This window comes from Eulemur rufifrons, chromosome 6 (genome assembly GCF_041146395.1).
Source record: "Eulemur rufifrons isolate Redbay chromosome 6, OSU_ERuf_1, whole genome shotgun sequence".
NCBI classification, from domain to species: domain Eukaryota; kingdom Metazoa; phylum Chordata; class Mammalia; order Primates; family Lemuridae; genus Eulemur; species Eulemur rufifrons.
The window spans coordinates 70,084,206-70,098,392 of NC_090988.1; the positions used below are offsets into that span (position 1 = coordinate 70,084,206).

General features: G+C 37.2%; 1 protein-coding gene and 1 pseudogene across 3 annotated transcripts in view; both read left to right on the forward strand.

Annotated features, from left to right (window-relative positions):
- The window catches only part of NELL1 (neural EGFL like 1), a 720,354-nt gene that overhangs the window by 490,406 nt on the left and 215,761 nt on the right, over positions 1 to 14,187 (forward strand). The window lies entirely within an intron of this gene.
- On the forward strand, positions 5,944 to 9,456 carry LOC138383617 (isocitrate dehydrogenase [NAD] subunit gamma, mitochondrial-like; annotated as a pseudogene).

Below are 14,187 nucleotides of genomic sequence, written 5' to 3' on the forward strand. Positions count from 1 at the left end.
CTCTGACTTCAATTTACTTTCCCATTGGTCTGTCACTATTTTCCTACATAAACCCTTCCTTTCAGCAAAATGGGAGTGCTTAGTGCACCCCACAGACCTTTCCATTTTGCCTCTATCTCAGAAATACTGTCCTTTTTCTTGTACTTAACTGCTGCTAGCCCTTCTTTAATATTGGGTGGAAGTCTCTTTGCTGATCCTACTAGCCCAGTACATGGCCAGTCCATCCTCTGCGCTTCTACATCCCACCTGGGTCACTCAGGAACCCTGTAGCACCAACTGCCAGTTCTCATTTCACCTAGATATATCCCTTTCACTCTGCCTCGAATATAAGTTCTTTGAAGGCAGCAGCTTTTATATTTGTTTCATAGCATTTCTTTTTCTTGACATTAAAAATCCATTTATGTGGGTTTTTTTGCTTATCTATTATATCTATCTATCTGTCTAGCTATCATCTATCTATTTTTATTTTCCGTTGTCTCCTCTCACTGGAATGCAAGATCCAAAAGAGGTCCTGAAATTTACAAAAGCGACAGAGGTCGTACATAGCACTCAGCTGGGCTCCAGAGCCCGTGCCTTTAACCACTAATCTACATGGTCTCAGGAGGTTGTCAGTGATCCAGTCATTGCCACTTCTGACTTTACTAACCTATCAACAGGACGTGGATAGTGTGGACCATTCATTCTTTGAATATTTTGCTTCTCTTAGTTTCTATGACACATTTCTTTCTCTTGTCTCCTATATTTTGGCTCATTTCTTTTATTTATTCATGTATTTATTAATATTTAATGTCTTTCAAAATATTAAGGAGGTACAGATGTTTTTGATGCATGGCTTAAGTCAGGGCTGTAAGTGTGCCCGTCCCCCAAATAGTGTTCATTGTACCCATTAGGTGGGTTTTTGCCATTCCCCTTCTCCACCCTCTCCACTGCCTGATTTCCAATGACTTTTACTTTCCTCTCTAGACTTGTGTGCCCATCAGTTATTTCAAATTTATTAGACAATACATGTGATGTTTGTTTTTCCATTCTTGAGACACTTCACTTAGGATAACGGTCTCTAGTTCCTTCCAAATTGCTGCAAAGGCATTTATTCATACTTTCTTATGGCTGAATAGTATTCCATGATGTGTTTTTTTTGTGTGTGTGTGTATGTGTATGTATACACACACCACATTTTGTTAATCTATTCATGAACTTAGGGGCACTTGGGTTGATTGCACATTTTTGCAATTGTCAATTGTGCTGCAATAAGGAAATAAGCAACAGAACAGATAGACAACCTACAGAATGGGAGAAAATATTTGTAATCTACACTTCCAATAAAAGGCTATAATAATTAGAATTTACAAATAACTCAAATAAATCAGCAAGAAAAAAGTTAAAAACCCCATTTAAAAGTGGGCAAAGAGAAAAAAAAAAGGTGGGCAAAAGACACGAACAGAAGTTTCTCAAAAGAAGATAGAAAAATGGCCAACAAACATATGAAAATATACTCAACATCATTAATCAGGAAGATGCAAATTAAACTGGCTCATTTCTTCTCTAGTCATCTTCCTTTAACAATTCAAATATTGGTGACCCCCAGGTTAGTTGCCACTATTTTTCTCTTTCTTTATAATCCTCTATCTAGTTTAGTCCTTCTTAACCTCAGTGGCATGACACATTACAGTGTCACCATAAGTCATGACCTGTCAAAATTATTCACCTATTTATAATCATTGTTATAAGGTCTTATGAGTGATTTACTTTTTTAATTAATTAGACTCACCTCAAAGAATCATAAGAATGTCACATTTACTCATTGCATTTCAATAGTGTGTGCTGGCTTGTGTGTGAAAAGGTGGAATTAGAGTTAGCTGTAAGTAAATTGCTCATAATTCATAGCCTCTTTTATATTTGCTGAAAATATTCATGAACTATGACTATTGATATATAATTAATAGTTAGGGTTACTTTGAAATAGTCTGTAAACTGGATATATAGTTGTATTTGTTTCCTTGATTTACTCACAGATACATTTTTAATAAAGAAGAGAGGTGAAGAAAACGTGTATGCATCTACGTCTTCATAGCATAGAATGATGATGAGGCCTGTAGTTACAATTTCCAAATCAAAAGCAAAGTGATCATCCAAATGATGTACGCAATACTAGAATTTATATTAATATCATGAGTAAATATAAATACTAATTGCTATCCTTTTCAATGAAATTATTTTAAATCTTTATAGGTACATGCTTATTTTCTTATATAACCTGTAAGGGTTTGAATTTGATATTTAAAATATAGTCCAAAATAGTTTTTGTATTAGATTAGACATATATACATTTTTTTCTAAAAAAAAAAATATGACATTTTAATATTACTAAGTGTGTGATTTTGCTTATGCTTTGGTAGTAAAATGCTTTTGTGAATACGACCATAAAAACAATTTGGGAGCCCTTTGCTTTATTTGGCCAACTACTTTTGTTTGTAAGTATATGTGTTTGATTTTTATTACAATCTGAGTATGTTCCTGGGAGTTTGTCTCCTATGAATGCCATTTATCATGAGTCACAGCAGAAGAAAGGCTGAAAACCTCTGCTCTAGGCTGGTTCATATACTCCTGTGTGTTTAACTCTCTCCCATATGTTGATTACTTTTGAATCTATATCATCACCCATGATTCTTTCTCTAGAGTGCAGACTCATGCATTAAGCCACCCACTGGGCATCTTTATGTGGATGTCCTACGGGCTCCAAAAACATATCATGTTTGAAACTGAACTCATTTTCAATCCTATTCCTTTATCCAACCTGCTTTTCTTCCAGCGTTGTGCATTTTTATTGATTGCATCATCATCACCAAACCTTGTTAAATACATGAAGAAAAATGATAAATGTCTCCTAGGTCAGTAGCCTAGTTCTATTTGTCTCCTAAGTATCCCTGAAAGTGTTTCTCCTCTCCTTCACTGTCTTCACCTTAACATAACAGCTCATCATTTCCTATTGGGACCATTTCATAGCCCAGGGGTTCTCACCTTTCAGAATGCATCAGAATCATTAAAACATAAATTGTCAGGTCCCAATTCTAGATGTTCTGATTCAGTAAATCCAGGGATATTTCCAAGAATTTGCATTTCGTATTAGTTTCTGGTGGTCCTGATGCTGCTAGACAGGGGACCACTCTGAGAACGACAGTGATAGCCTATTAACTGGCCTCCCTAACACCAGGCCAGCCACTTTACCATTTATACTCCAAATTTCTTCCTAAAGGGTCATTTTAAAAATCTGCATCAAATTATATCTCTCCCTTACTTAAACCCTTTAACAGCCTCAGCATCATTCTTTTAATAAATTAGGTTGAACTCCTACCACTCAAATATGTGAAAACATTACAGTGTTGTTATTCTTATACCTACACAGCATTTATCTTATTTTTTCCCATTGTGATTAAAAACTTATTCCATTATCCAGAGAACCTCACCAGTTGCCATTCTCTGTGCATGTACAATGATGTGACTTTGTAGGATTACTGTAGCCTCTGTTTCTTCATCTGTAAAAGGGGTACTATAGATCCTACGTTGTTGTATTATGATGAAGTATGTAAAATATGCAGCACATTATCTTAGACATGGTGAGTGTTCTATAATGGTAGCCATTATTACATTTGCATCTTTATATTGGATTTTAATAGCACTTTGTAAATATTTATCAATAAGTAATCTATCTCCCGAAGCAACAATTAACATGTATCAGGGGCACCGATGCCTGAAAATTTAATAACAGGATCTTGGGCAATTTATATTTACTATTTTAATTAAATGGCATAGCTGGGATGCTTTGGGAAGCATAGAGGTTGCTGCTTTCAGGTATGACTGGTTGATCTCTATAAATATCAGATATCAATACTTATAGCTGCTAAGCTGGGAGAACACCTTAGAAGGTGCTCAATATCATAGTTAAAAGGGAAATGCAAATCAAAACCTGAATGTGATATCACCACAACCCATTAGAATGGCTGAAATTAGAAATATAACAATATCAAGTATTGGTGAGTATATAAAATAGCTATAATTCTCTTACATTGTTAGAGGAGACATAAAATGATCAACCACTTTGGAAAACCATTTGGCAGTTTCTTATAAGGTTAGTAACAATGAAAAGGAAGAAACTACTGATAAGTGTAACAACATGGATGACTCTCAAAAATGTGTTGAGCAGAAATAGCCAAACACAAAAGAGCATATACAAAATGATTGCATGTATATGAAACTCTAGAAAATCCTCAGAAACAGAAAGGAGTTCAAGTGTTGGTTGGGGCTGAGGATATGAGAGAGGCATTGGTGAGGAAGGGGTACAAGAGAAATTTTGGAGGTGATGGAAAAGTTCTATATATTGTTTATGTTAATACATGGGGTATAAACTTAATTGAATTTTGTTGAACGCTTTTTCTGTATCTGTTGAGATGATCATAGGACCTTTGTTTTTACTTTTGTTTGTGCGGTGAATGACATTTTATTGATTTACTTATGTTGAGCCATCCTTGCATCCCTTGGATGAAGCCCACTTGATCTTGGTGGATTTTTTTTTAACATGCTGTTGAATTCAGTTTGCTAGTATTTTATTGAAGATTTTTGCATCTATATTCATAAGATGTTGGTCTGTATCTTTCTTTCTCTGTTGTGTCCTAGGGAAAGAAATCTAAAATATAATTGATGATGTGCTTTAGGCTTAGAGTGGACAAGTCTGAGAGTTAAAAACTTTAAGGGGAAATAGACATACTTGTGTGAGCTTTACCTCCAGGAGCTCACCAGGTTCTCCGAGTGAAAAATTCCATCATTCTTGTGGCAAGAGGAGGGAAGAAGAAGCTATTTTGAAATACACCAAAGCATTCTGTTTGTAACAAGGCCTGCCTTCAAGAGAAGCTCTTTTACTACAGCCCGAACTATAGAAGTTTTATCAGAGCCTAGCCAATCCAGAGGAAGGGAAATACCCAACTCCAGTGCCCTCCTCACCTTCCACATGGGGGAAGGAAAATACATGTCAGCCCACTCTAGTCATCGTGTTCTACTTAGACTGTATGTGTGTGTGTGTGTGTGTGTGTGTGTGTGTGTCAGGGGGACTTAGAAACACTTGTGAAGTTTATAATTCTCAGGCACAGTCTCAATAAAAAACTGAGACCTAATCACAGTACTATGGAATGCTTGCCCTCCCTCCATCTTTCCATTACATCCGTAAAGCCCTATTTACCATAGTTCCTTTTACCTAGTACATTATGTCATATTTAGTCACCTAGAAAATAGAACAGGGTATATTAAAAGTAAAACGCACAGTTTGAAAAAAAAAAAAAGAGCTAGTATTAAAACCAGACTCAGATATGGCAGGGATATTGGAAGTATACATGGAATTTACAAAAACTATGGTTAATATGATAAAGGCTCTAATGGATAAAGTAGACAGCATGTAAGAACAGATGGGCAATGTAATTAGAGAGATGGAAATTCTAAGAAAGAATCAGAAAGAAATGCTAAAGAAGAAAAACACTAACACAAACGAAGAATGCCTTTGATGTGTTCATTACTAAAATGTACATGGCTGAGGAAGAAATCTTTGAGCTTGAAAATATGTTAATAGAAACTTCAAAAATGGAAGAGCAAAAAGAAGGGAAACTGGAAAAACAAAACAAAACAAAATAGAATGTTTAAGAACTGTGGGAAAACAACAGAAAGTGTAAATGTGTAGAGTGAGAATGTCAGGAAAAGAAAAAGAGAAAGTAACAAAAGAAATATTTGAAGGAATAATACCTGAGAATTTTCTCAAAATAATGTCAGACACCAAACCACAGATCCAGGAAGCTCAGAGAAGACCAAGAAAGGTAAATGCCAAAAATGAATAAACAGATACATGCAAGCATATCATATTCCAACTACAGAAAATTAAAGATAAAGAAAAGATCTTGAAAAATGCCAGAAGAAGAAAAAAAAAATTTACCTATAGAGGAGCAAAAAGAAGAATTACATTTGACTTTTCCTCAGAAATTATGCAAGCAAGAAGAGAGTGAAATATGTAAGTGTGGAGGGAAAAAAATCAAACAGCAACTGAGAAATTTGTACCTTTTGAAGTTATCCTTCAAAAGTAGAAGAAAATAAAGACTTTCTCAGACAAACAAAAATTGAGGGACCCTGTACCCAGTAGACCTGCCTTGCAAGAAATGTTGAAGTTCTTCAGTGAGGAGGAAAATGACATAGGTCAAAAACTTGAATCTACATAAAGAAACAAAGAGCACCAGAGAAGGAATTAGTGAAGGTAAACTAGAAACTTTTATTTTTCTTATTTTTGATTTATCTAACAGATAACAGTTTGTTTAAAATAATAATAACAATGTATTTGATTATGTATGCTTATGTACAAGTGAAATGCATGACAGCAATGATACAGGGATGGGAGGAAGAAATTAGGATTATTTGCTATTATAAGATATTTTCACTCCCTCTGAAGTGGTATAGCATTATTTGAGAATATACTTGGGTTAGTTGCAAATGCATGTTGCATACTCTAAGGCAATCACTTTTAAAAAAAGAAGTGTACTGATACACTGTGAAAGAAGAATAATGGAGTCATATAAAATGATTACTTAAAACCACAAAAAGAAGAAGAAAAGTGGAAGACAAAAATAGGAACAAGGACAAGGGCAATGAAAAGAAAACAGTAACAAATATGATAGATACTAATCCACATATATCAATAATCTAAATATACTAATTAATCAATAGTCTAAATACACTAATTAAAAGATAGGGATTGTCAGAGTGGATAAAAAAAAAAACGAAAACTTTTTAGGTATAACATCAAAGGCACAGTTCATGAAAGAAATACTTGATAAGCTGGAATTCATTAAAATTAAAAACTTCTGTCTTGCCAAAAGATACTGTTCAGAGAGTGAGAAGACCATAGACTGGGAGAAAATATTTTCAAAAGTATAAAAAGTATCTGATAAAGGACTGTCATCAGATATATCAGATATATCAAAATATACAAGGAACTCTTTAAACTCAATAATAAGAAAATGAACAAGCTGATGAAACAAATGGGCAAAGACCTGAACAGACACCTCACCAAAGGAGATAAAGAGACAGCTAATAAGCATGTGAGAGAATCTTCCACTTTGTATGTTAGTAGAGAATTACCAATTAAAACACAATGAGATACCACTACACACCTATTAGAATGGTCAAAACACTAGTAGTACCAAATCCTGTCAAGGATGTGGAGCAACAGGAATTCTCATTCATTGCTGGTGGGAATGCAAAATAGTGAAGCCACTTTGAAAGACAGTTTGACAGTTTCTCACAAATTAAACATACTCTTACCATGGGATCCGGCAATTGTGCTCATTGGCATTTACACAAATGAGTTGAAAACTTACATTCACATCAAAACCTGCATACAGATGTTGAGCAGCACAGAAACAATCAAAGTGTCTTTCAGTGGGTAAAAGAATTGATAAACTCTGGTACATCCAGACAATGGAATACTATTCAGCACTATAAAGAAATGAAATATCAAGTCATGAAAAGATATGGAAGGAGTTTAAATGTCCAATACTAAGTGAAAGAAGCCAATTCGAAAATGTCACATACCGTATGGTTTCAATTATATGACATGTTGAAAAAGGTAAAACTATGGAGACAGTAAAAATATCAGCAGTTGCCAGAGGTTAGTAGGAAGGGAGAGATAAAAAGTATTCCTACAGAGGATTTTTAGGGCAGTAAAACCACTCTGTAATGATACTATATTGATGGAAACATGTCATTATACATTTGTCCAAACCCATAGAATGTACAACAACTAGAGTGAAAGCTAATGTAAATTATGGAATTTGGGTGATAATGATGTGTCAATGTTGGTTCATCAATGGTAATAAATATACCACTCTTGTGTGGGACTTTGATAGTGGAGAAGACTATTCCTATTTTGGGGTAGGCATATGTGGGGAATATTACTACCCTCCACTCAGTTTTGCTGTGACTCCAAAACTGCTCTAAAAAATAAAGTCTGCATAATTTAAAGCATAACATACAGAGCATAGCACGTTGAATTTTCCTAATGAATTATTATCCAACTCCAAAATGTATTTTTTACGATATAACACATGACATCTCCCCTTGTCTAGCTATCTCTCTCGTGACAGTAGAATACAAGAAAGGAGAGAGAGTTGTGACCTATTCAAGAATTATAGATCTAGAATTCCACCAAAGGAAGACACAAGAGGAAGAACACATATTAATATTTATAAGTAAATTGAATAAATCTCAACTTAATGATTATGGCACTGAAGATGCTGATAGCAGCCCGTTGTTCTGTGAAGGCAATTTTCCAACCTACCATTCTTGGCCATTCTTGGGAGATTTTACCTGGCTATGAGATCCCCTGAGGAGCTTCTTTTTCTTTCACTCAGTTCCTCCATCAGCCAAGTATGGTGGGTGGTACACAGTGACTAGGATTCCTGGGGATGGCATTGGGCCTGAACTTACGTGCATGTTAAGGCTGTGTTCAGACATGCGTGTATACCTGTGGACTTTGAGGAAGTGTGTGTGACCTCTACTTCATGTGAAGAGGAACTTCACAATGCCAGCATGGCTGTCCATTGAGACTGCATGGCTTTGAAGGGTAACATTGAAACTGCCCACCCCTTGCCACCATCTCACAAATCTCGCAACAGCATGTTTCTCACCACCCTAGATCTCTATGCTAATGTCATTCATTTTAAAAGTCTGCCCAGTGTCGAGACCCAGCACAAGACATAGACATCTTAGTTGGGAAAACCCAGAGGGTGAATACAGTAACCTGGAGCATGAGAGTGTGAAGGGAGTGATAGAGTCTAAAGATCATTACTAAGGCCAAGTCTCTGCACATTGCTGAATATGTCTTTTGGTTGGCCCAGAAAATGGGACACAAAAAAGTAATGGCTGTGCACAAGGGCAACATCATGAAACTGGGTGACGGTCTCTTCCTCTAGTGCTGTAGGGAAGTGGCATCCTGCTATCCTCAGCTCATCTTAGAAGGCATGAGTGTGGACAGTGCCACAATACAGCTGGTATCCCGACCTCAGCAGTTTGATGTCATCATGATGCCCAATCCTTATGGCAACATTGTCAAGTGTCTGTACAGGGTCTGCTGGGGGTGCAGGCCTTGTACCTGGAGCCAGCTATGGCCACACGTGTACAGTGCTTGAGACAGCTTCAAGGCAATCAGGCAAGAATTTAGCCAATACAAATGTGGCAGACCCCATTGCCATGCTGCTGGCAAGTTGGATTATGCTGGATTACTGCAAACTCTACTCCTGTGCCACCCACATTCATGGCAGTCTTGGCATCCATGGACAACAAAAATATCCCTACTCCCAACATGGAAGCCAGGGTACCACGTTGGACATCATTCAAAACATCATGGACCACACCCAAAATATCTATTAACTGATCAATGACTGGGAGACTAAGCTGTTCCCCAAAGTCCCACTCTTTACCCAACAATCCACTCTCAAAAACCCCAGCCAGCTTGGCTAGTGTGAACTCTGCGATAAACCAGCTTCTGCTCCAATTCAGAGGGGATGGGGGTAAATCAAGACTGACTTTTTTTCCATTCAATTAAAGTGACATAAACCTTGCTTATTTAAATTAGCCAAACCTATTGTGTGGTAAATGAATCGAGGACGTTCTTCTCAATTTTAATCCTCGGTTCTTACTTCTCTATGATATGCTACTCTGAATAAATCAGAGCTGTTTTTGGAGTCCTGGGGCTTTCCCAGAACCTGGAACACTGATTTTTCTCTTTATCTGGGTCATTAAAATTCAGCAAACCAGCCCGCAGAGAAGTCTGGCTTCTCTCTAGAGGTTGTTATTGAGTTAATTAGTGCAATAAACTTTGCCTACAAAACATACATTGTAACTTTAATAATAAATAAGGTAACATAAAGCTGAGCTAGCACAGAATGCTTCTACTCCCTCCTAAATATCCTATCTTTTCCCATAGTCTTGTTTATGACCTTTATGTTGGGAATTTTCTCTAGTGTTTTTTTTAAATATGTACTTTTGTGGGTGCTGCAGCTCTCTCGAAAAGAGGATTCTTGAATTTCTTCCAGTTGGGCTCAAGAATGTATAGGTCAAAACACCAGTTAACAGGCACCAGGCCCGCAGTTTTCTGCTATACAAATAGAACCATGAATTGCAAACCCCATGCTCAGCGCTTCACAGTCTTTTATGGTTTACTTTCAATCTTTCTTTCAAAGATAGAGTGTACATAAGAAAACAAAAAGCACTGAGCTAATTTAAGTGTTTATTGTCTTTTTATTATAATACATTTTATTTATAGCATTTTTTAAGGTCACAGTTGGGGGACATGCAAACAAAAATAATAATTTTATTAATGCTTAGAAATTGTTATTACTCAAGAAATTAAAGACACAGTGATTTTCTGGGCATGGTCACACATGTATATAGTTTCAGTTATTTGGGAGACTGAAGCAGGAGGGTTGCTTGAGCCCCAGAGTTTGAGAACAGCCTGGGCAACATAGCAAGACCCAATCTCCAAAAGGAAAAAAAAAAAAAGAAAAAGAAAACCCCATTCTTGGGATACTTCACTTAATCGAATAGGTTCCAGCTCTCTCCAGGAGAACCAAAGAGATGCCATATGGTCATTATTTCTAATAGCTGAGTCATATTCCATGGTATACATATACCACATTTTGCTAATCCATTCATGAATTGATGGGCATTTGGGTTGTTTCCACATCTTTGCGATTGTGAATTGTGCTGCTATAAACATTCGGGTGCAGGTGTCTTTTTTATAGAATGACTCTTGTTCTTCTGGGTAGATGCCCAATAATGGGATTGCTGGATCGAATGGTAGGTCTACTTGAATCTGTTTAAGGTATCTCCACATTGCTTTCCACAGGGGTTACACTAGTTTACAGTCCCACCAGCCTTGAAGTTCTGACTGGGGGCGATGGGGTGGGGGGAGGGGATGGGTGCACACCTACATGATGAGTGCGATGTTCACTGTCTAGGGAATGGACACAATTGAAGCTCAGACTCGGGGGGATGGGGAGGCATGGGCAATATATATAGCCTGAACTTTTGTACCCCCATAATGAGCTGAAAAACAAAAAACAAACAAACAAACAAAAAATGTCACTAAGGAATAGACACCCAAATGAAATTGTAGGCATGCAAATGACACACGCACACAATAAATACATGACACACACACACAAAAAAAAAAAAAAAGAAAGAAAGAAAACCCCTACACAATGATTATAAAAATTTACAGTAGGTTTATCAGCAGGAATGGCTTGCAGATAGAAGTGGAGATTGAGAAAAATACTGAATTGTGCGTTTTGGAAATGGTTATGCCTCACCTATAACCTTTGGATCTCAGCATGGTTCATTGGCCAGGAGTTAAAGACATTTATCTTGGATGGTGAAAAGTTCCCTGCAGTTTCCAGGAGGCTCTGACTTAATCATCTCACCTTGTTCTCACCTTTCCTAATTATATGTAAAGTCAAGGCCAGGGTTTAGAAAACTGAAAGCTAGTTTGAGGAGATTTAGTTTGAGGAGGAAATAACTACCTTCAACACTATCTAGAAGTCCTTCTTAAAGAATAGGCAAGTAGAAAACAGTCATATATAAATTAACCATTATAGTCCCTTTATTGGACATTAGGCATGTCACTGGCCAGGGCTGCCACTACCCCAAATGGTACCCACCTCAGGACTGACTTAGACCTGCACCAGAGGTGTGGTTTGAAAAGTGGAGCAAGGGGTGGATTTGAGCCTGAAGTCCCCCTATCCACCTTCAATCCCGCACTAATCCCTGCTACCTTAACCCACACTACCCACTCTGTACCCCATTTTCTCATGACTGGGGGAATTTATTCATAGCACAAACAGCCCAGCCACAGATAGTGGCCCAGCTGTTGGCTTCCATTTAGCAATGGGAGTTCATGGTACACTTGAGCCAAAGTTTCCCTCTCTGTTAAAGATGGTCATCTCTAGAATCCTTCCCTGGTTCCTGGACCAGACTGCTATGATGACATCTAGTATACTTTTACTAGAATTTTACATTTCCATTGTTAGATTTTTCCACTTAGCTATAAGCATCTCTAGGGAAAATACCATGCATTTTTTTCCTTGTCCTTTGTTGTCCCTAACATCATAACTGGTACATACAAGGTAAATAATACATGTTTATTGAATTACCAAAAAATGAATGTTATGGTTGATATTGCCTAACTTTTTACCTATAAAGTGAGATAATATCTGTACCTATCTTATAGGGTTGTTGGGAAAATTGAGAGTATACACATCAAACATAAAGCATTGTGCCTGTAACATGATAGGTGCTTCGTATATTTTAGAATTATTATATTCATTGTTATCCATTATACACAATTCTAAAAGATAATTCTGAAGATAACTGGGTGGATTATACTAATTTATTATAGATTATTGGTTTGTAACCAACTTTCAAGTAGGGAAGCAAATCATATCTGCATATTCATCATGTCCCATTATTCTCTTTCGTTTTTATTTCTTGAATCTAGCTACCTCTCTTTTTTTCACCAATGTCTCTTTTCTCATCATTGGTAACTTCCCAATTTCTTTTACTGCAAGTATAGCCTTCTAACTTGTATCGTGCCTGTAGCTTAGTCCCCTTTAATCTATTTACTGCAATGCACCCAGCATGGTCTTTCTGAAAGGCAAAAGATTATGTCATTTCCCTACTTAACACCCCTCATAAAATGGCTTCCCTTTGTCCTCAAGAAAAAGTCACCTGAGTGCAGCACGAAAATCCTCCCATGTTTTGGCCTCTTCTTCCCTTTCTCAGGTTTATCATTTTTATCCACCTAACCCCACCCTAATATCAACACAATGTGGCACTTCAAAATGAGTGCAAACAGAGTTTATTATTAAAGAATCATCTAGTCTCTGTAGTTCAGGCCTTTTCACATAGTTCCTCTCTCCTTCAGTAGATGAACTCCTCTTCTCCTAAAGGACTCAACTAAATTATTACCATTTGTGGGAAGCCTTCCCTAACTTACCCTCTTCCCGTCCCCTGCAGAGATTGAGGGTGATAATTCTCTTGGTGTCCCCAGAGCTCTCTGTACATCCTATTTAGTGTTGATCTCTCTGGTTGTGATTACATGCCCCTCCTCCCATAAACCTTACTATACAATACATGCCTTGGCATGGAAATAATGGTCATTCATCACTATAGCGTCAGAACCTAGGACAGGGACAGGCTTTTAGTTTATGCTTACTCTAAATATTTATGGAAGAAAAGAAGACAGAAAGGAGAAAAGGAGGCAAAGAGGGAGGGAGGGCTGGCTTACTCTTGATGGCTTAGGAGTAGGAGACTAGAAGAGCTAATCTATTACAAAATGCTCTTATCTGGATTTAGTCTATGAACATTTCTTTACAAGATTAATCCTTTCTGAAGAACACTAAAGTGCTCAAGGTGGTAAAACAGGTGGTTGGTAGGCTGCCTCTCTTTTCTGAGAAGATTCTTGCATTGCATTTATTGGATAATTTCATCTCAGGCTTTATAAGTTTACCCTGCTTTGTTCTCCTGTTATAAAGAATAGCAATAACAAGTTGTCTGATGTCTCTATAAATTAACTCCTTCTCATTACAGGTCTCTTTTGGTTCGTGGTCTTAGAAATCACTCAGTCCCTCAGGTTTCATTGCTGACATTCATCCCAGCTCTGCCACTTAGGAGCTATGCAACATTGGATAAATTGCTTAACCTCTCTGATATTTAGTTTATTTACCTGTGAAATAAAGGTAAATTCCTGCCTTCATGAGATTGTTGTAAAAATTAAGCAAGATTGCTTTGATTGTCTATTCCTGCATAATAAACCACCCTAAAACTTGGTGGCTTAGAACAACCAGTGATTATTTGTCATGATTCTGTAGATTAAACAGGTGGTTCTTCTCTTCAGTGGTAGCACTGAGACCACTGGAAGGTCCAAAATGGCCCGATTCACATGGCTAGCAGTTGGTACTGATGACTGTCAATCAGGAGGCTCAATTTTTTTTCCACATGGTTGTCTGATGTGGCTATTTTGGCCTCCTCACAGTATGGCCTGTGGCTTCCAAGAAGTGTTCTAAGAAGTGAAGACCAAGGCTTCTCTCTTAAGCTCAGCCTTGG